Source organism: Tachysurus vachellii, chromosome 16 (assembly GCF_030014155.1).
Source record: "Tachysurus vachellii isolate PV-2020 chromosome 16, HZAU_Pvac_v1, whole genome shotgun sequence".
Lineage (NCBI taxonomy): Eukaryota > Metazoa > Chordata > Actinopteri > Siluriformes > Bagridae > Tachysurus > Tachysurus vachellii.
Genome location: NC_083475.1, coordinates 3,487,615 through 3,510,096, shown reverse-complemented (window position 1 = coordinate 3,510,096; position 22,482 = coordinate 3,487,615). Strand labels below are relative to the sequence as shown.

The window sequence follows — 22,482 nt, the reverse complement described above, 5'->3', positions numbered from 1 at the left end:
CACAACCTGTAGAGAGACACAATGACACACTCTTCACTGGTTGTACACAGGGACATTTCTAGAGTTTGATCACTTTGATCACAGGCCCACAAGAATTTTACAGAAACCTGAAAACAGATTTATTTATTATTTTTTTTGCAAAAACAGCGACAAAGCCTTTATTTATTTGTTTGTTTGTTTGTCTTTTTTTCATGATATAATGTAAGAAACATGAATGTAACTTTGTGCTGCAGAACATTTTATTATTTCAGTTTTACATTTTATTTCACTGTAAAGATCTTTGCTACAATTACACATGTAAACTTGTTTAGCTAAACAACCTTAAATCCACAACTAGTATTTTTGTAAGAAAACTAACTAACTAGTCGTCTAAATGAATAAATCACTTCAAAAATCTTTCAGTGATGATTAAATCACATCCAGTTTTAGAAGATTTTAGAAATGAGAAGAGAAAAGAAAACCTTCTTTTAGCAGTTAACAATTTAACATTATTGATCAAATCTGTGGCAAATAAATCAGATCTGTAAAACAGGAAGTCCTCATTCATCTAAATCCACATTCACATACTACTCATTAACACAGTGATAAGTGTTAGTCTGGTAGTTACATCTCCTCAGTCCTCAGATACAATGTGGGATTATTAATTATCATCTGACTGCAAGTCGAGATTTCTACAGAGAAAAGTGGAAAAAGGAGTAGAGTGAGGGGGCCTGACCTATGATCGGCGGGGCCTAAAACAGGGTCAAACTCTAATTAGTTTTTGGAGAAGTTGTTAGTTCATTGGTGTATTTTTTAAGCCCAGACTGTGAAAGTGTAAATGGTTTATTCAGTATTGACAAGAACAACTGAGACTGTTTTATTTATACAGAATGTGTTTATCTATTATTACGACCTGGATGAAAATTAGACCATGATTTATTATTAATGTTTTAATATATGATCTTAACTCAGTGTCTCCAGTTTACAGTGAGGATTCTCCAGTACAGCAGAGAGAATCTTCACTCCTGAGTCTCCTAGATTATTATCAGACAGACTCAGGTGTCTCAGGTGTGAGGGGTTTGATCTTAGAGCTGAAGTCAGAGCAGCACAGCCTTCATCTGAGACACCACACTTACGCAACCTGTAGAGAGACACAATGACACACTCATCAACACATTTTAAAACCCTTTATTGTAATTACTAAAACATTGTCAGATATGCATTAAATAATTTTGATAGAAACAGAACCAAACCACAAACAAAGATTTCTAGTGAGAATGTTTCCTCACATCAAATAGACTACAACACCATAAATATTCATCTATTACACTGCAGAAAGGCATGAAACTGTTTAACTCTGTAAACAATATGGACATCCATGTATTTACATTTACTGTATATCAGTTTACTTTTGTAGCAAAGATGTTTTTAAACTCTTTTAATATTTCTAACATTAAACTTCCCTCTGATCACTAATTAAATCATCATCATCATCATCATCATCATCAACATCCTCATCATGAACAGGTTGATGAACTTCAGATGAACAGGTTTGTGAACTTCAGAATATATAATCAGTACAGATCTGTTCTTAACTTGTTTAAAAGTGTTTCTATTACTAAAGTATACAACACACCAGACAAGACACAACCTTGTCTAACTTTATAAGGAACCACATAAGTCACCATTAACTTTCAGTATACTTTCTACATCACTGTACAAAACCTTTATCACGGAAACAAAATCAGGACTAAAACTAAATGCTGTGAACACATTCATAAATAGTTGTGTTTGACTCGGTCAAAAGTCTTTTCTAGGTCTACTGACACTAGACCAAAATCTGGTTAAGACCCTTACTGATACTGTATCTAAAATATCCAAGATAACAGAAATATTATAAAAATTCATCTTCCTGGGACACAATCTGTCTGATCACGATGGATGACTTGTTCTAAGACTTCACTCAGTCTGTTGGCCAAGACCTCGGAGAGTAATTTATAATCTCTGAATAACAAACTGAGCAGTCTCCAGTTTTTAATATCATTTAGGTCAGGTGTAGGTTCCCCTTCAGAGAGGGCTTTTAGTACTGGGGGAATATTGTTACTCTCTTGTGGTCCTCACTAAAGCTGGATCATGTTGATAGACTTGTGTTTCTAACAAAAACCTTGACAACACAAATGTATAGTACAATACTGACAGTATAATGTAAGTTTAATTCATTCAGCTCTGTATCATTCTGTTTTCTACAGTGGAGTCTTATTACAATTTAATTTTTTTATAACAGTTAGAGTGTAAAACAGACGCACTTGTACATTGGACATATTTTTACATGTTCTTATATTATAATACAGATAACTTCTTTACATTTAGTTTGTGTCCCAGCTCCAGTTTGTGTGATTAGTTCCAATGTTTTAGTCAATTTCACAGTAATTTCAGACACATTGCAGTTACATCAGAGTCTGTGAGAAATCATCAGTGTGCAGTGAAAAGAAACAAACTTCCTCCTCAGGACATTGATGATGAACCTAAAACTTCTGCTTCAGTCTCACTATTAGAGAATGTGTCTTTCTGAGGAGCAGGTCATGTGACTCTCAGAAAGATGATCTTACCTCATTGTCTCCAGTTTACAGTGAGGATTCTCCAGTACAGCAGAGAGAATCTTCACTCCTGAGTCTCCTAGATTATTATCAGACAGATCCAGTTCCCTCAGGTGTGAGGGGTTTGATCTCAGAGCTGAAGTCAGAGCAGCACAGCCTTCATCTGAGACACCACAATCACGCAACCTGTAGAGAGACACAATGACACACTCTTCATCAACAGATTTTAAAACCCTTTATTACAATTAATAAATCATTGTCAGATATATTCAATAAATAATTGACATAAAACAGAGCCAAACCACAAACAAAGATTTCTAGTGACAATGTTTCCTTACATTAAATAGACTATAACACAATAAATGTGAATGAGAAGAAACTCAAAATCAGCTTACATGACTGTAAAAAGAGTACAATGAGCTGAAAGAGATCTGTTAATTTATCAGTTGTTTATGTAGCGAGCACACACACACACACACACACACACACACACACACCCCAGCTTCACCAATCAATAGGATTGTGTCACCTGTCAACATTAATGTGTATGGACACTTAGCATCGTGTACATGATATTTAAAGTCTATCAGGTCAAACACAGGACATTTTTTTTAATTACACATATAGTCCATGATAAATCATGAATGGAAAATAATTAATAATATTTAGTAAAATATTATATTATTTTAAAATGTTTTAAAATAACTGAGAAATCACACAAATTGTTTTAGCTGAGATTTATTTTCAGTCTATGAGGAGATTCATTATATTTGTCTGATTATTATTTAGTTTGATAAATTATTTATTATAATTTCATTTAAGTGATGATTTTAACAGAATAGTCAGAATGAACCACCGCCACATCAAATAATATTAAATAAATTTATTCAGTGTTTTAATTAGAGTTAAAATGACTGTGTGTTGGTGTTGCCCCATGTACTTCTAAACCAACTGCAGTTCTGTTCTTCAGCTCTCAGATGAGTCCAATCTCCACTCTGACACTGTTCTCCAGTGTAAACACAAACTGAAACACATTTCATCTTATTATATCCTCTGATTACAGTGTAGGAGTTTCAGGGGTAAAGACACAGTCTCTTAAAGCAGCAGCTCCTAGTGAGTGACAACTGGGGTTTATTAATAATTCTAACATTATAACAAAGTTTATGTAGGTGGACCAGGACTCCAAATGGGTGGGACCAGGACCCTGGAGCTTCACCAGTGATATTATGTTATTATATTATTTACAAATATTGATATTAAGTTTTTTTTGAGCTGCAAATGGTTTGCTGGCGTTAAAAATAGTGTCTCAGGATTTTTAGAGATTTTCTCATTTATGTATATCTTTACTGCATAAGTGATTCTGAAGAGAAATCATTATCACTTAATGACTAATCAATTTGTTCTGAATGTTGTAATGTTACAGAACATTTCAGGTGAAAAACAACACTGTATATAACTGCTGCTTTTAGTGAGTTATTGTGAGTCTCAGAGAGATGATCTTACTTTAGTGTCTCCACTTTACAATGAGGATTCTCCAGTCCAGCAGACACTCCTGAGTCTCCTAGTTTATTATAAGACAGATCCATTGTTTTCACAGTCAGATGAAGTTCTCTCAGATTGGAGGTTTCTGATCTGAGCGCTGAGTCCAGAGATGACCAACTTTTTACTCCAAGTGAATCACAGCTGATACTAAAGGAAATAAAATAAAACAATGAACTCACACTAGTGCAAATGATCAAACACGTCCTCAAAGCTTTCACTGAATCTTCTCATTTTTATTAATACTGAAAGTACAAACACCAATTAGACAATATGGTTAAAGTGACACTGCAGTCGACATCTACATGTTGATGTCATTAAAATGGGTAAAGTCTGGATGTTCCAGTAGGAACATAAACAAGCTCCAGTTAGTCCTGAACACAGTACCTAGAGTCCTAACTAGAACCAGAAGATATGAACACATCACTCCTATCTTATCCACACTGCATTGGCCCCAGGATGAAAACACATTTGTTTAGTCACAATTTTTATGAAAAGTTTTTCTTAGGTAAAGGAGCAGATCTTACTGCAGTTAAACCATAATAAAAGGCTTGATTAATCTTTATTTTAAGCACAGAGTAGGTCATCCAGAAGTGATATAAGTCAGTTTGATCAACAATCAATGTGATTTTTCCATTTTACAATGGATTAAATGTTGCCCACTGTCTAAATTATATTAATTTAACAATGTAATCAATATACTGATTTTAAAAGGGAATTACTAAACAATTCCACAGTAAAATTAGCTAATATATATTCTTAGAATAGAGTAGATCATTTCAAAGTGATCTGAGTGAGATTTTTCAACTAACACTTTAGAATTTCCATTTTATAATGTAAAGTCTACTTCCTGGCACAATAATATTGCCAGATATTGTGATTTTGAACAGGAATTATTAATGAATTCCACAGTATAAAATTGAGCATAGAGCAGGTCATGCTGAAGTGAATGGAGATTTTTTTTTGTTTTATCAACTTTCAAAAATTGAGGGTTCATGGCGTAGCATCCCGACTGAATAATGTCTTTAATTCTTTAATGTTGTAAAGCTCATTTAACTCAGTGAACACACCGTAATTTACCATTTTCTTACAATAATCTTTCATACAGAACTTTACATGAAATCCACAAAAATGAGCCACTTACACATGAAATATTGACCAATATCAAATAATATACTCAACTCAAATACTATCTCTGACAAGTGCTCAACAATTCCTTTTAACAAAGATGAAATATTTAAATGATCACCGTTTTCTTTTATGTATTCTGTCGTTATTATAAAGGAGACATGTCCCTAGCATGCTGTACAAACCAATTTAATCAATTTAGAGAGTTCACACCATTTATTTTATAACATCAAAATGATCTATAAAGACATCGCAACAATAAATCTGAACCCAACTGAGACTCACACCAACCTTTTGCCTTCCTTTATTCAGGTACTGAACAAACAAATGTTAGAAAAATGTCATTTAAGATGCAGACATTACATTACTATGTTTTCACTCCTCACTGTTTATTACAGCATTAGGTCCCTTTTATTGTCATTTACACATGGGCATATAGTGTTTGGGGAACTGGGATGTTAGGATGATAAGGCATTTCATAATTCATAAATATTGTAAGGCCTATAGGAATGTAGAAAAATTTAAATAAATAATTATTTCAATTTCTCATAGATATTATAAGTCAAATATTATATGAAATAAACTTTCTAGGGATGAGCAGAGATGGGGGACTCGAGTCATATGACTTGACTCGAGTCAGACTTAAGTCGCACATTTGAGACTTGCTTGGCAAATATTAAAAAAAGACTCGACTTGACTTTGACTTGACACTCATGACTTGAGACTTGACTCGGACTTGAGTTAAATGACTCGAAATAACTTGTTTTTTTGTTTGTTTCTTTAAATCTGTTTTTAAACGCACACAAGAGCGTAATCTAACCACGTGACACAGCAGACAAGCAGATGGAGCGCGCGCACTAACTAATAAACCTTAACAGTCGTGACGAGACATGGAAGGCGCTACACCAAAAATAATTAAGTTCGGGTACCGGGATTTTGTGCAAGATGAGAAGAAAAGAACAGCAGTATGCGACCACAATTGAATGACAAAGTTCTATCTAATTAAATTTTTTGCAAGTGCCACGTAGTGTAAATGGTTGGTTACTGTTTATGGGAAATGTCAGCTTTTTTGCAATAGCACTTATAATTGGTCTTCAGTGTTAGGCTTTGAGTGAACAGCGTATGGATTTTTTATGGGGATGCACATATATATTCATCCTTTTCATTCATCTACCGCTTATCCAAACTACCTCGGGTCACGGGGAGAATGTGCCTATCTCAGGCGTCATCGGGCATCAAGGCAGGAGACACCCTGGACGGAGTGCCAACCCATCACAGGGCACACACACACACACACACTCTTATTCACTCACGCAATCACACACTACGGACAATTTTCCAGAGATGCCAATCAACCTACCATGCATGTCTTTGGACCGGGGGAGGAAACCGGAGTACCCGGAGGAAACCCCCGAGGCACGGGGAGAACATGCAAACTCCACACACACAAGGTGGAGGCGGGGCACATATATATATATATATATATATATATATATATATATATATATATATATATATATATATATATATATATATATATATATTCTTTCATGCACACGCACACACATTCAATTTAAAGGGATAGTTCACCCAAAAATAAAAAAAATTCTTTCATAATTTTCTCACCCTCATGATGTTACAAACCTGCATAAATTTCTTTGTTTTGATGAACACTGAGGAAGATATTTTAAGGAATGTTTGTAACCAAACCATTCATGAGCCCCATTCACTTTTATAGTATTCTTTTTTCCCCACTATGGAAGAGAATGGGGCTCATGAATGGTTTGGTTACAAACATTCCTTAAAATATCTTCCTCCGTTTTCATCAAAACAAAGAAATTGTAGATACATGTAGATTCGTCAACATCTACATGTGTGTTCATCAAAACAAAGAAATACATTATTCAGGTTTGTAACATCATAAGGGTGAGAAAAAGAGGACAGAATTTTCATTTTTAGGTGAACTATCCCTTTAATTAATAAATTACACTCACTTCAATCATCTCTCTCTCTCTCTCTCTCTCTCTCTCTCTCTCTCTCTCTCTCTCCCAAATAGTTAATTCACTTCAAGGTTTGTGTGATTCAATAATTTACATTTTTTGATTGACGTGATTGATTGTTGTTGTTATTCTGTTGTTAAAAAGAAGGATCTAATTTAAGGATGTGTTCATGTCCCATTAAAAGGGAATGCCTGCTCAAAAAATGCCATTTGGTTGCATAGAAACTTTTTAAAATATGTACTTTTCCATGGTCTTCTGCCATGTTTGAGGCATACTGAAACTTTTCATGCTTTTATTTTGGCCTTATTTCAGTTACATTTACATCTTATTCTTTGTAGTTTTGATTTTTATTCATTTTCAGATTTTTATTGTATTTACAACTCACCTGTATGTGGACACCATTTAAAAATAAATGCATATAATATTTTTTTGGTGCAAATAAAACTCTCATAGTCCATAAATACTGTAGATTTAACTTTGTTTAATATCTATACATTTAGTTAAATCATCAAACATGACTGTATGACTTGCCAGTGACTTGTTGACTCAAGCTACGACTTGACTTGAATTGCTTGACATAAAGCAGTGACTTGACTTGACTCTCACAAAAAATGACTCGGACTTGCCTGAGACTTGAAGGTTAAGACTTGAGACTTACTTGAGACTTGCACATGTGTGACTTACTCCCACCTCTGGGGATGAGTCCCTTATTTTTCCCCTCACTGACGATGGAACACTAATCTAAAGTAAGAAATGTTAGACTAATGAATGTGAAGTTGCAGCTCAGTAGCCTGTTGACTTGAAGATAAATCAAGTGAAACCTCCAAAAGCTCTTTACAGAACTGCAGCAACCCAAATGATCAGAAGCAATTATTTATTTTCTTATTAAAGAAAATAAATGATTTTCTTATTTCTAAACTTTTACTATACTCAGTAGTCCAGTGGTCATTTTACACATCAAATGAGTGTGATGAAAAATGACAAAACAGGGTATAGAAACTGCTTTGGTCAATGTCACAAATGAATAATAATAATAATAATAATAATAATAATAATAATAATAATAATAATAGTTATATATATACTTATTATTATTATTATTATTATTAGTAGTAGTAGTAGTAGTAGTAGTAGTAGTAGTAGTATAAAAATGTTTCCTCTAATGATTAGAAGACTTTGCAAGACTTTGTGACTTTCCACCTAACAAATAAAACTTAATAATGAAGTAAATCTTTTTGGGGATTAGAATTTTTCATTACTGCAGTAAACATGGTTCTTTATATCTGGTACACAGGTGTGTTTAATATACATCAAACATCCAACATAAAACCAGCATTAACTTCCTAATTATTTTAAGATATTAAGATAAGTCATAACTACAAAACTTCAAAACTCTCTCAAATGTAATCACCTGCTTCTAAATGTTTAATAGCTTCCCTTCAGTATCATTCATTTATTAATGCAGTTTTTATTCCCTAATTTATCTATTTACATTAACTCCACTCTGTATCACCTTCAGGTCAGAACATCCCAAAGTCCATATTAGAGTGTGTTCAGTTTCTCTCTAACACTGTAACAGTAGAACAGTTATATTCAGATTTACTTACATTGCTTTACTGGATGCTGTAATCACAGGCATCATCTTCAGAACAACATCTTCTGTTATCTTATCTGTACTAAAATATTTACTCAGGTCAAACTCATCCAGCTCCTGTGCTGATGTCAGTAACACAAATACCAGAGCAGACCACTGTGAAGAAGACAGTTTACGTTGTTTTCCACTTTTCAGGTAGTGTTGGATTTCCTCCACTAGAGAATTATCACCCAGTTCATTCAGACAGTGGAACAGATTGATGGATTTCTCTGTAGAAAGATCTTTACTGATCTTCTCCTTAATGTACTGAACTGTTTCCTTTATGCTCTGTGAGCTACTTCCTGTCTGTCTTACTAAAACACGTAAGAGTTTCTGACTCCAGTGAAAGACCCAGAAGAAAGCGAAGGAAAAGATCCAGATGTCCAGTCTGACTTTCTAAAGTCTGATCTATAGCACTCTTGTGTACATCTGAGATTGTATTTTTTTTCATCCATTTGAAATTGTATTGTACAAGAACATTTCTCCTCCTCTTCATGAAGGTCAGGTACACATACAGAGCTGCGAGATGCTCCTGAATGCTCAGATGAACAAAGCAGTACACTTTACTCTGGTGAAGCCCAAACTCCTCTCTGAAGATCTGAGTACACACACCTGAGTACACTGCTGCTTCTCTCACATCAATACCACACTCTCTCAGGTCTTCATCATAGAAGATCAGGTTCCCTTTCTTCAGCTGCTGAAAAGCCAGTTGTCCCAGTTTAAGAAGCATTTCTTCATCACTCTCCTGCTTCTTTGAGTATTTTTCTCTAATGATGTTTGTCTGAATGATGAGTAAGTGTGTGTACATTTGAGTCAGAGTCTTGGGGATCTCTCTACTCTCTGCTTCACCCAACATTCTCTCTAGAACAGTGGCTGAAATCCAGCAGAAGACTGGGATGTGACACATGATGTAGAGGCTTCTTAATGACTTCAGGTGTGTGATGATATTATTGGCCAGGCTCTGATCACTGATCCTCTTCCTGAAGTACTCCTCCTTCTGTGGGTCATTGAACCCTCGTACCTCTGTGACTCGATCCACACACTCAGAGGGGATTTGATCAGCTGCTGCAGGTCTGGAGGTGATCCAGATGAGAGCAGAGGGAAGCAGATTCCCTTTGATCAGGTTTATCAGCAGCACAGGCACTGATGCTGATTCAGTTACATCACAAACTCTCACTGTGTTCTGGAAATCTAGAGGAAAACGACACTCGTCCAATCCGTCAAAAATGAACAGAACCTTTTCCAAACTGGACATTTCTGTTTCTTTTGTTTCCTTAAAAAAGACATGAAGGAGCTCCATCAGACTCAGTGTCTGGTCCTTCATCAAGTTCAGCTCTCTGAAAGGAAGTGGAAATATGAGGTGGACATCCTGATTTACTTTCCCTTCAGCCCAGTCCAGAATGAACTTCTGCACAGAGACTGTTTTTCCAATGCCAGCGTCTCCCTTTGTCAGCACAGTTCTGATGGGTTTGTCTTGTTCAGATAAAGGCTTAAAGATGTCATTGCATTTAATTGGTGTTTCCTCTGTTGTTCTTCTCCTGGATGCTGCCTCGATCTGTCTCACCTCATGTTCATTATTGACTTCTCCACTGTCTCCCTCTGTGATGTAGAGCTCTGTGTAGATCTCATTCAGGAGTGTTTGGGTTCCCAGGTTTATTATCACTCCATTCAAACACTGAAACTTCTTCATCAGATTTAATTTGAACTTTTTCTGGAATTCATTTACAGCTGCAGATTCTGGGTCGTGCCTGTGATATGGTGAAGCAGGAAGATGTGGTGAGACATGGACTTCAATTATTAGACTTTAAGATCACTATTTTCTGACTGGTTACCACAGATATTTTTTTTATGATGTTCTCAGTATGTGTTTTCCTTCATCTACTGTATGTTTTTTTTTCTGTTTTATAATCGCATCACTCTGCAGTAAATAGCAACAGAGAGGATTATAATACCAAAACAGTCATTGTAACAGTCCATTCAATTCAATTAAATTTTAATTGTATAGCTCTTTTAACAATGGGCATTGTCTCACATTCATTTTGGTTTACGATCTTACCTTGTATCTGTGATGTTTGTTTCTGTTCTGTCTCCTGTCTTCTGTTGAACACTGTCAACAAACATTGTATCTGATCATGTTCATGTCTTAAACACTAAACTCTAAACTTTAGACTTCATTTTACACAGTGCCTAATACCTATTACCCTGTGGCTAAAAATATTATGAAACTGGAGAAAAAATGGAGGTGAAACTGGTCCCATTTTAACACTAGTTATTTTATGTTTATATATATTTGTCTGTTAGGGTGTGACTGAATCCATCACTCTGAATAGATAGGTAATGTGTTCTAAACAGATACAAATAATGATATAGTTTTAAGAAATCTTGTCAGAAAGGTTCCATCACACATAGGGGCAATATATGTTCACTAATCCACCTACAGTACTGCCATGTGTTTGGGAGGTGGGAGGAAACTGGAGAACCTGAAGGAAACCTACATGGAGAAGGAGAGAACATGTAAAATCCACACAAACAGACACTGGGGACCCTGGAACTGTGAGGCAACAACTTGGATTTCATCAAAATAGCATTTATTTAATAATAAAAATACATTTCTGTCAGTCTACAGATATTTTCCTATTATACTATTAAAATTGGTGCTAATTTCTGTGTAGCACAGCCTTTAAAGGGAAACTCCAAACAAGAAGAGGACGTGATGGTTGAAGTGTTTAAGGCTTTAGGTTACTGATCAGGAGGTCGGGGATAAAGCCCACAAGCTGCTGAGACATCAACATTGGGTCCTTGAGCAAGGCCCTTAACCTAACCTGCTCCAGGGGCACCGCACTATGGCTGACCCTGCGCTCTGACCCCAGGCACATCATAACCTGGGATATGTGAAAACTTAAAGCATTTCACTGCATGTGTATGTGACAAATAACATTTTAATTTGATTTGAAGATCTAAAACATATCCACTGAGTGTTTTAAATATTCCTGCTCATGTCTTACAGCAGAGGTCACTAACAGGTGGACCGCGGTCCGGGTCCGGACCCAGAAGCTGTCCAATCCGGACCCGGACCTACAGCCAAAACAAAAGGTTATGATTTGAAACTTGACGGGCCGCTTCTATTTTACTAGGCGCAGCTTTTGCAATCTTTACGGTAAAGGTAGTGGGAACGCCCAGACCAATTGCATGCAAGTTAAGCCATCCCACGTGATAACACTGAGCCAATCAAGTCTGTGCATTCCTGAAGTAAACACTGCGACTCAACAGTGCAAGACAGATGAGAGAGAATTAGAGTAAAGTTACACGTGAAAGAAAGATAGCGATACATGTAGAAAACAAGGGAGAGAAACAGACGAGTGAGACAGAGAAAGGGAGAGAAACAGACGAGTGAGACGGAGAAAGGGAGAGAAACAGACGAGTGAGACGGAGAAAGGGAGAATAACGAACAAATGGCGCTCTCCAAAAAAGAAAAGTTGACTTCGATGTGAAACGCCATTATGAGACAAAACATAAAGGTTCTGAACAAACATATCCACTCAAATCTGAAGACAGCGTACCTGAGACAGCTTTCCCAGGTCTGAGGAAAGTAGCCCTATACATCCTGACTATGTTTGGCTCTACATACAACTGAGAGGCAGTTTTCTCTACAATGAACATAATCCAAACTAAATATGGTTCCAGGGTCACTAATGAGCACCTCCACATGTGTATGAGAGCGGCCCTGACTCCATTCAAGCCCAGGTTTAACATCCTGGCAAGCTAGAGCTCAGTTCTCTCACTGAGATATAAAAGGGAAAGTTAAGCACTTTATTTAAAACACACAATTTTCACATTTTATTTATTTTCTCTTATTTTGAAATGTAGCCCTACTTTTATTTATTTAATGAGAGAATATTATACATATCTACAGTCATACATATGTTCAGTTCTATGTTACGTGACAATAAATATTGTCAAAAGGTTTTTGGATTGTACTGAATTTATTTGATTTGACAGTCAGGTATTGATTGCTTGCAGATGTCGATACAACTACTAGGCTACATAAATATATCACACTAACTAGTTAGACATTATGATCTTCCGGACCTTCGCTAGAAGAAATTTTCTCTTACTGGACCTCTTTCAATTTTAGTTCGATACCTCTGTCTTACAGTGACCACACAGCAGCTCTGTAGATTTCCTGAGTGAATTCTGGTATAACTCTATAAAATTCTTATTGCTTGGTATCCTGTCACTGGCTAAATTATGCTAAGCAGTGGTATAGCCTGTAATGACCGAACATACTGCAAAAAAACTATTTTGTCTCTTAAGCCACACTTACAAAATGTATGAAATTCAATTCAAGTGACATTTGTTTGAAACATTCCACAAGTAAACATTTCAAGTCAAACAGTTCATCAAAATAGACTTACATTAAGGTTTTAACTTTAGACTAACTTTAGACGCTTCATTTTGGCTTCATAAAGATCATAATCATTTAGCTTTATTTAACCATCCTGTTTATCTGGTTACATTTCATTTTAAGTGTGACATTAACAATAAAGAGAAATTACCGGTGTTGAAGTGAGATCTTTAAATCTTTAAAATCCGTAGGCTTAAACATAAACTGATCACTCTTCATGGAGATACAGCTGGGTGTTGTTGATTCTGATCTCTTTCCCCAGAGTTTACTGCACAACATTGAAGCCAATAATGTATTGTATTGATTTACTCTTTACTCTTTTAAATAACTTTTTAATATAATGAAGGCTTAATGCACAACAATATACAGTGCTTTAGTCTCTTTTTTATATATCCAACTATTTTATTTTTATTTTAATGAGAACTTAATTTTACAACCATAATAGTTACAACCAACAGAATTTACAAGTTTACAGGGAGTGCAGAATTATTAGGGAAGTTGTATTTTTGAGGATTAATTTTATTATTGAACAACAACCATGTTCTCAATGAACCCAAAAAACTCATTAATAGCAAAGCTGAATATTTTTGGAAGTAGTTTTTAGTTTGTTTGTAGTTTTAGCTATTTTAGGAGGATATCTGTGTGTGCAGGTGACTATTACTGTGCATAATTATTAGGCAACTTAACAAAAAACAAATATATACCCATTTCAATTATTTATTTTCACCAGTGAAACCAATATTACATCTCAACATTCACTAATATACATTTCTGACATTCAAAAACAAAACAAAAACAAATCAGTGACCAATATAGCCACCTTTCTTTGCAAGGACACTCAAAAGCCTGCCATCCATGGATTCTGTCAGTGTTTTGATCTGTTCACCGTCAACATTGCGTGCAGCAGCAACCACAGCCTCCCAGACACTCTTCAGAGAGGTGTACTGTTTTCCCTCCTTGTAAATCTCACATTTGATGATGGACCACAGGTTCTCTATGGGGTTCAGATCAGGTGAACAAGGAGGCCATGTCATTAGTTTTTCTTCTTTTAGACCCTTTCTTGCCAGCCACGCTGTGGAGTACTTGGACGCGTGTGATGGAGCATTGTCCTGCATGAAAATCATGTTTTTCTTGAAGGATGCAGACTTCTTCCTGTACCACTGCTTGAAGAAGGTGTCTTCCAGAAACTGGCAGTAGGACTGGGAGTTGAGCTTGACCCCATCCTCAACCCGAAAAGGCCCCACAAGCTCATCTTTGATGATACCAGCCCAAACCAGTACTCCACCTCCACCTTGCTGGCGTCTCAGTCGGACTGGAGCTCTCTGCCCTTTACCGATCCAGCCACGAGCCCATCCATCTGGCCCATCAAGACTCACTCTCATTTCATCAGTCCATAAAACCTTAGAAAAATCAGTCTTCAGATATTTCTTGGCCCAGTCTTGACGTTTCAGCTTGTGTGTCTTGTTCAGTGGTGGTCGTTTTTCAGCCTTTCTTACCTTGGCCATGTCTCTGAGTATTGCACACCTTGTGCTTTTGGGCACTCCAGTGATGTTGCAGCTCTGAAATATGGCAAAACTGGTGGCAAGTGGCATCTTGGCAGCTGCACGCTTGACTTTTCTCAGTTCATGGGCAGTTATTTTGCGCCTTGGTTTTTCCACACGCTTCTTGCGACCCTGTTGACTATTTTGAATGAAACGCTTGATTGTTCGATGATCACGCTTCAGAAGCTTGGCAATTTTAAGAGTGCTGCATCCCTCTGCAAGATATCTCACTATTTTTGACTTTTCGGAGCCTGTCAAGTCCTTCTTTTGACCCATTTTGCCAAAGGAAAGGAAGTTGCCTAATAATTATGCACACCTGATATAGGGTGTAGATGTCATTAGACCACACCCCTTCTCATTACAGAGATGCACATCACCTAATATGCTTAATTGGTTGTAGGCTTTCGAGCCTATACAGCTTGGAGTAAGACAGCATGCATAAAGAGGATGATGTGGTCAAAATACTCATTTGCCTAATAATTCTGCACTCCCTGTATAGTCAGTGGTGACTGTTAGCTTATTATTAATGGTCATTAATAATTTGTATCTGTCCTGTAGTGTGTTGTATTGTCTGTCTGCATTGTCTCTTTGTCATACACTGTTTTTTTGGTTTTACACATACACATATGTGGCTCGGTTAACTTACTTTTTTAGTCCTTATCTCTGTGTTGTTGTATATAGCTCTGTGTTTTATTTACCACTGTGATACTAGAGGAACAGTAATTCATTTCTCCCTGTAATACGTCATCTCTATGTGGCTGAATTGACCATGAAAGCTTTTTGACTTGACTTGTATTAGCACAGAAGACTAAAGAGTGCTATGTGGCTAGATTAACAATTTCAAATGGTGTAACTCTCAAAGATGTTTATGGCTTGGTCTCTTGTTAATGGCTGTCTAATACTGCCTAATGTTCAATAACCAAACATACACTTACCCCAAAAAGTATTTGGACACTTAAACCACACATACAAACACATGAATTTCACTTCATTAAAAAACATCATTTAAAAACAAGTGGCGTTTATTTTAGTTAATGTGGTTTAGTATTTAGTATGTCATTAGTTTCTCTAGATATATTTGCCTTTAAGTATCACTTTAGCAGTGACATTAACAATAAAGAGAAGTTACCTGTGTAGAAGTGAGGAGTCTCCATCTTTAAAATCCATAGGCTCATCCATAGAATGATAACTCTTCATGGAGATACAGCTAGGTACTGGTGATTCTGATTTCTTTCCCTGGGGTTTACTGCACAACAATAAAGCCAATCATTTATTGATTTAAATACACTCTTTACTGTTTTTAAATTAGTTCATTTTACTTATAATGTGTATTGTAGTGACTAAGATTTCAAAAATATTATTTACTTTTCATTTGGATAATGAAATTGAAAGTATGAAAGTAATAATTTAGATGTGAATATTTATTGACTAGAACACAAGGATGTTTAGGTTACCAGATGTTTGATGTTGGGGCAACATTATCTGTGTCCAGATCAGGAGTCTCCATCATTGAAAATGAGTAAAATCTGCACAAACACACAGATGGAATGGATCACACTCCTAGAAAACACACAAACAAATGTGCAATTATATTATCAAATTAATTTCCATATTGTTATCCTTAAAAAAATGCTGCTCGTTGATTGTTTAATTAAACAAAAATATATAATCTTGTGTAAATGTAGCACAATGAGTGAGTTGTTTATTGGACTAGAATTGTTGAAAAGTAAAATATGTTTGAACTCAATGTTAAACTAGATGTGCATCTTGAATTATCCAGTGAACCAAGTGTTGTAACACTTGAGGTTCAAGGTTGTTCAGCACTGGATGGCAACCTCACAGTTACATGAAGTCTCCTGTGAGTTAAAAAGTGAAAATTTCTGTAAGCAGTTCACATGCCTGTGTCTATTCACTTATTTTGCAGCGGAAAAGAAAATAATAAATCCCACTGTTATATGAGTCACTGCCTGCATGCTGGAGTTGTGACACTATTGAGTGATCAATATACTGTACACACCTCACTTTCTTATCACCAAATCATTCATTCATATTCAGTAAGTCCTTTATAATAATTAGGGTCAAAGTGAATATGGAGCCAAACCGGTAAACACACACACACACACACACACACACACACACACACACACACACACACACACACACACACACACTTTACACAAACCTCAACCTCATAGCACTTTGTGTCAATGAATTTGTTTATCTTGCAAGACATCAGATTCACAAGTGTTTGGTGAGACATCTGACTCCTAAATTCTGTCTTGATGTGATGCACAATGCTGAATGCCTTTTCCACATCACAGTTAGAACTTCTGCCCTGAGCTCAGAGATCTTACTTTGGACAGCTTCACACAGAACTCATCAGCTGGTAAATTCTTGTAATTTGGCACCAGTGCTTACAGGTTAGACATAATCCAGGATTTCTAAATGGAGTTGTTCTCTGTCATCTGCCTTCATCACATTTGGAAATCTCTCTGCCAAAGTCAAAATTTGCTCTGGATTTACATCATCTTGGCATCTTTGAAGAATCGCTTTATCTTCCTCACTTAGCAAATGCCTCCTTGTCAAGAACCCAACAAAAACTTCTTCATCTGGACAGTGAATTTCAGGGTTGCTCACATCTATCTCTTCCAATTTCAGTTCTCTCAATACCTTTGGCACAATAAATCTGCCTGCTATGTCATGGAGGAGTTCTTCCACACTGTCATTTAACTTAAATAGAACTGGTGCCTTGTTTTGAAAAATCAAATTAAATTTATCAACGCACTGTGTGACATTGTGGAGAAAACAAGTGTAAAGTTTCATAGTGGGGTCTGTCAACCTCTGAATGTTACAGGACCTCTGATTCTCACTATGTGACTCAAAATAAGACCTAAAGGCTGGCCATTGGTTGAGCAGACGGTCCAAACCTTTTCCTAAAGAAAGCCAATGTGTTGGACAGTGCTTTTGTACTCTCTCCTGGGCTACTGTACATTGCAAGTAATGAAACTGCTTTAGGTCTTCTCTTCTTTTTGAACTTTTCTCAAAGTATTAGTAGATGTCAATTAGCAATTCCTCAGGTGACATTCAGAGCTCTTTAGCAGCAGTTTTGGCACATATGTTAACCAAATGACTTGGACAGCCAACACTGTATATATAAGGTGCCTGTGATTTCACTCTTGATAAGACAGAGTTGTTTTTACCAATCATGACATTGCAGTTGTCACTGCTGAATCCTACACAATTAGACCATTCAAGGCATTTTTCATGCATATATGATGCAATGCAGTTGAATATGTTGGCAGCTTTGGCATCATTGCACACTGGCATGTCTACAAATCCAACTGTCCCTTTATCCTGTGCTTCACTGTAGTACCTGACTAAAATAACACACTCCTTCTCACACATGATGTCATTGCTTTCATCAACCATAATACTGTATGGCCTTTTTTCTGTCTGGATTAACTTGTACAAATCCTCTGAACATTCAGGTTCCAGTGCCAGGTTCATCATAAGCTGCCGTTTTAGTGGAAGAGCAGGCATAATTTTTTGCAATCTCAGAGTCTGGAAACATTTTGCTAAATAACGCCTGTGTGCCTACACACATGGAATGGCAGGTTATGTTCCACAATAAAAGATGTGAAACACACCTCAGCTGTAGTCACCTTCTCAGTGAGACTATCTGAATGGAAGAACTGAGATATATTGGAGCAGCCTTCCATGCGCTAACATGTTGTGGTCCCTAAAAGATATAAAAGCATAATACTGTATATCATTTCTATAGTCCTATGCAATTATTGGTAACACTTTACAATTAAGGTCTCATTTGTTAACATTAGTTAACGTATTATCTAACATGAACTAACCATGAGCAGTACATTTATTACTGTATTTGTTAATCTTTGTTAATGTTAGTTAATAAAAATACAGCTGTTTATGGTTTGTTCATGTTAGTTAACAGTGCATTAACTAATGTTAACAAGATTTGAATCATGTATTAGTAAATGTTCAAATTAACATTAACAAAGATAAATAAATGCTTTATAAGTGCAGATCATTATTAGTTCATGTTAACTAATGTAGTAAAGTAATGCTAACTAATAAACCTTATTGTAGTTACCCAATTATTTGTTAATTATATTACAATCTGTAGATGACTTTTACTATTTATATAAGCTGCTTATACTATTTATGTAAACTGCTTTTATTTATATTCCATTACAACTTTAAACAGGTCTATAAGGAGTTTGATGTTTTCATGTAGCCTTGGCAACCAGCCGGACTGAAAAATCTGCACATGAGCAGAAACGTGTTGAAGTCACGTCAACACGTGTTTTAAAATCATGTAAAATGTGTCTTATACTGTGCTTTTTTGGGGCTCTCTCCCTCTGCCACAGGCCATGATGGCGCTCCTGTTTCTAGATACACTGATTAATTCGGTTCGGGAGAAGAGATAAAAGCCCCGCCCACACTGACAATTGATTGGTTGACTTACCGAAACGGGCCAATCAGGATGCTCTCTGTCTTACATACGCTTAAAGGCAGGGTCTCCGATTTTTGAAAGCCAATGTCGACATTTGAAATCACCAAAACAAACACGCCCCTAACCCAAATGGGTCCCACCCCTGTATTGATAGCTCCGCCCACACATACATACGTAACCCAGGCAAATAATGGAAAGAAATGTGTCTATCATAGCTGAAGGGAAGAACAATACGATTACAGATAAACAAACAAGCAAAAATGACACACAAGCATAATCATGTAAAGGACAAAGGCATATATTAGTTCTGTGAAACAAAGCAAAACCAACGTAACTCACCTATCGAGAAGGAAAAAAGCTCCTCGGCGTCTTAAGTAAAGTTGGCCACATATTCACAGATTGGAGTTTCCCGAGTCAATAACTCCTGAGCTAAACACTGTTACTACACAAAACACGGTTGTAGCTGCGTCTCTACATTACTACGATAGAAAAGAGGTGTTATTTGTGTAGTAACAGCGTTTAGCTCAGGAGTTATTGACTCAGGAAACTCCAATCTGTGAATATGTGACCAACTTCCTGCTCCTTCAGTTCTCTCCAGCGCTGGAAAGCTGATCCTATATTAACACGTCCTACTTCTTACCTTATCGTAAGTCTTTCTTCGCTTTCTTTCTTTGTTTTTATCCTCCATGTCAATGCTAAAAACCGCTTTCTGCTAATGTCACACATGCGCACTGAACACTCTCTCCGCCCATATTGACAAGCCCCGCCCCTTTCTGCTCATTGGATACACGTTTGTTTTGATTTTTGTTTATTATTCGGCCCGACTCAGTTTTCTGAAGCATTTCTCAAAAATCGGAGACCCTGCCTTTAATGAGGCACACACACGCAAGGTCTCTCGCGCCCCCTCCCTCTCTGTCGCGCATGCGCGCTCTTGCTCACTCGCTCTAGATTCCGGGAGATTGTAACTAATTTGCGGGCATCAGGGAGCCGCTATCAATATGCGGGAGACTCCCGGAACATCCGGGACACTTGGGATGCGGGACACTTTCCCCAGGTATTGAATTTGAAAATGTTTTAATTCTTGACAGGTTGAATTTTCTCGACTTCCCCGAAAATGAAACAGTCAGATTTAGATTCACTCCATACACCTGTTTACAGAATAAATACACTTTCAGAGAGCAAAATGTAAAGAAATCTATTTTAAAAACACATTATGTCAGTATACTATAGTGATTTTCTACAAACATTCTGTATGATTTGTTCATGAGCAACTGAAGAGAGGAGACTGAAAGGACTGCATACAAACCTGGTTAAACCTGTTTTACAGGTAAGGTTGTACTCTACCTCACACACAGCTGATTTTACACAGGTTTTCTTTACAATATATCCGTGTTCTTCTTATATAAAGTCATTTATAATAAAGAATTAACTCACCTTTAGTCAACGGTCCTTGTGTGACATTAATACCTCCGTTTCTGCCCTATTTTCTTGACTTTTCCAATCGCTCCACAAAATGTAGTTGAGGTTGAGAGAAAAAATCTTTAACTTTAGGAAGGAGGAGTCGTGTGTTTGTCTGATCACAACAGGTGATGTGTTGTTTGGGAATGAGTCGACTCTTTGAATCTGCTCTTTGGCTGAAGGTTGAGAGCTGACTCGCAAATATCTCTAATAAGGAGACTGTGGTAAAGTTTCATATTCAGATTTTTCTCTTTAATAGATTTAGTACAGTAGGCTCAAAAAGGGGACAAATTGTGTATTATTGCTATACAAAACCATAACAACTGGCTTCAAAGTTAAACTGTTATAAATCTTTAATTCATTTTTACTAAAAAAAAAATAATAATAATGGTTAAAACTATACACTGTAGTTCATTGTTTAGTGAGTTTCACTACTACAGATTTTTAATCTTTTATTCTGTTGAATTGTTCCCTAAATAAAAAAAAACTATATATTAAAAGTCTACAATCTTCTAATTATATATGCTTTTGTTAAATTAATTATTACACATTTTGACTAATATTCAGACTTTAAAATTACTCCTCTTACTTTTGCAGGTTTATAATTTACTGAAATTTAATTTATTTTGATTTGAGGAAAAAGCTGTGTCTAAACGCTTTAACCAATAATTCAAAACAATTATAGTAAAATATATTTTCTACACTGTATACTTCTATTACACTCTTGACTTTGTAAATGTAACTGTTGATGAGTTTTATTTAATCCATTCATGAATTATTTTTTACTGCAATCTGCTCCTATGCACTGCAAGAAAAAAATGTGTATATCTTATAACTGTGTTTTCATCTTACCTTAGATCACCTAAGATCTGTAATTAAATAGGATGAAACCTGAGAAACTTTCTGAGACATATTAAAAGTAGTATTTTGTTCAGTCACGTTTATTTTCAATGCCAAGCCTATTAGTCTCTGACTACTATGTTTTCTGTCAGTTTAAAGCAAATCAAAGGAAATATATATAAAAAAAAAAAACAGTTGGTGAACTCTGTCTAAGAGAAGTGTCATAAATCAGAGAATTGCTGGTAGCGGTTTGATTATAAGCCTGCTGTATCGCTGTTCCCATGTGAGTTGTGCCACGCCCCTTCTAATTGTTCTGTCATTGCCAGTCATTGTTGTGTTCTAGCCATAATTGTCAGTATCCAGCCCAGACTTTGGCCATGTGCTTTTTTTATATTCTGTGTTCATGTGTCTGCCTCGCCCTTGTCTGCCTCGCTGTGTGCCTTGCTCCCCCCACCTGCCTGGCCAGGATCATGGTTTCCTTGGATTTAGTGTCTGATACGGGATTGGCGCGTTGGGAGCCACACCTCGGTGGGTAGGGGGGTTTCGGTACTGTCATGATCCAGCCCGGACTTTGGCCATGTGCTTTTTGTTTATGTTCAGTGTTTACATGTCTACCCCACCCTTGTCTATTCCTCCCCTCCCCTGCACACCTGTTCCTTATGTGTTAATTGTCATGTGTATTTAGCCGTGTAATCCTCGTTATTTGTCACGTCTTTTGTTTCCTCTTTTGTTGTGTCCTTGTCCCTTTTTGTGTGTTTTATTTAATAAATCATTTTATTTTTACGCTATCCTGCATTTGGGTCTATTTTTGTTCCCGCTTCGCTGACAGAAGGATTCCGCGACTTCAAGACCCAGCAGGATAGCTTTCAGACTGGACCGGCT

The 22,482-nt window shown here is 36.5% G+C and overlaps 1 protein-coding gene and 1 pseudogene across 3 annotated transcripts in view; one reads left to right on the top strand and one right to left on the bottom strand.

Moving 5' to 3' along the window:
* The window catches only part of LOC132858830 (NACHT, LRR and PYD domains-containing protein 12-like), a 291,009-nt gene that overhangs the window by 64,966 nt on the left and 203,561 nt on the right, over positions 1-22,482 (top strand). The gene's annotated exons all lie outside the window — the stretch shown is intronic.
* Positions 641-20,852, bottom strand: LOC132859416 (NLR family CARD domain-containing protein 3-like; annotated as a pseudogene).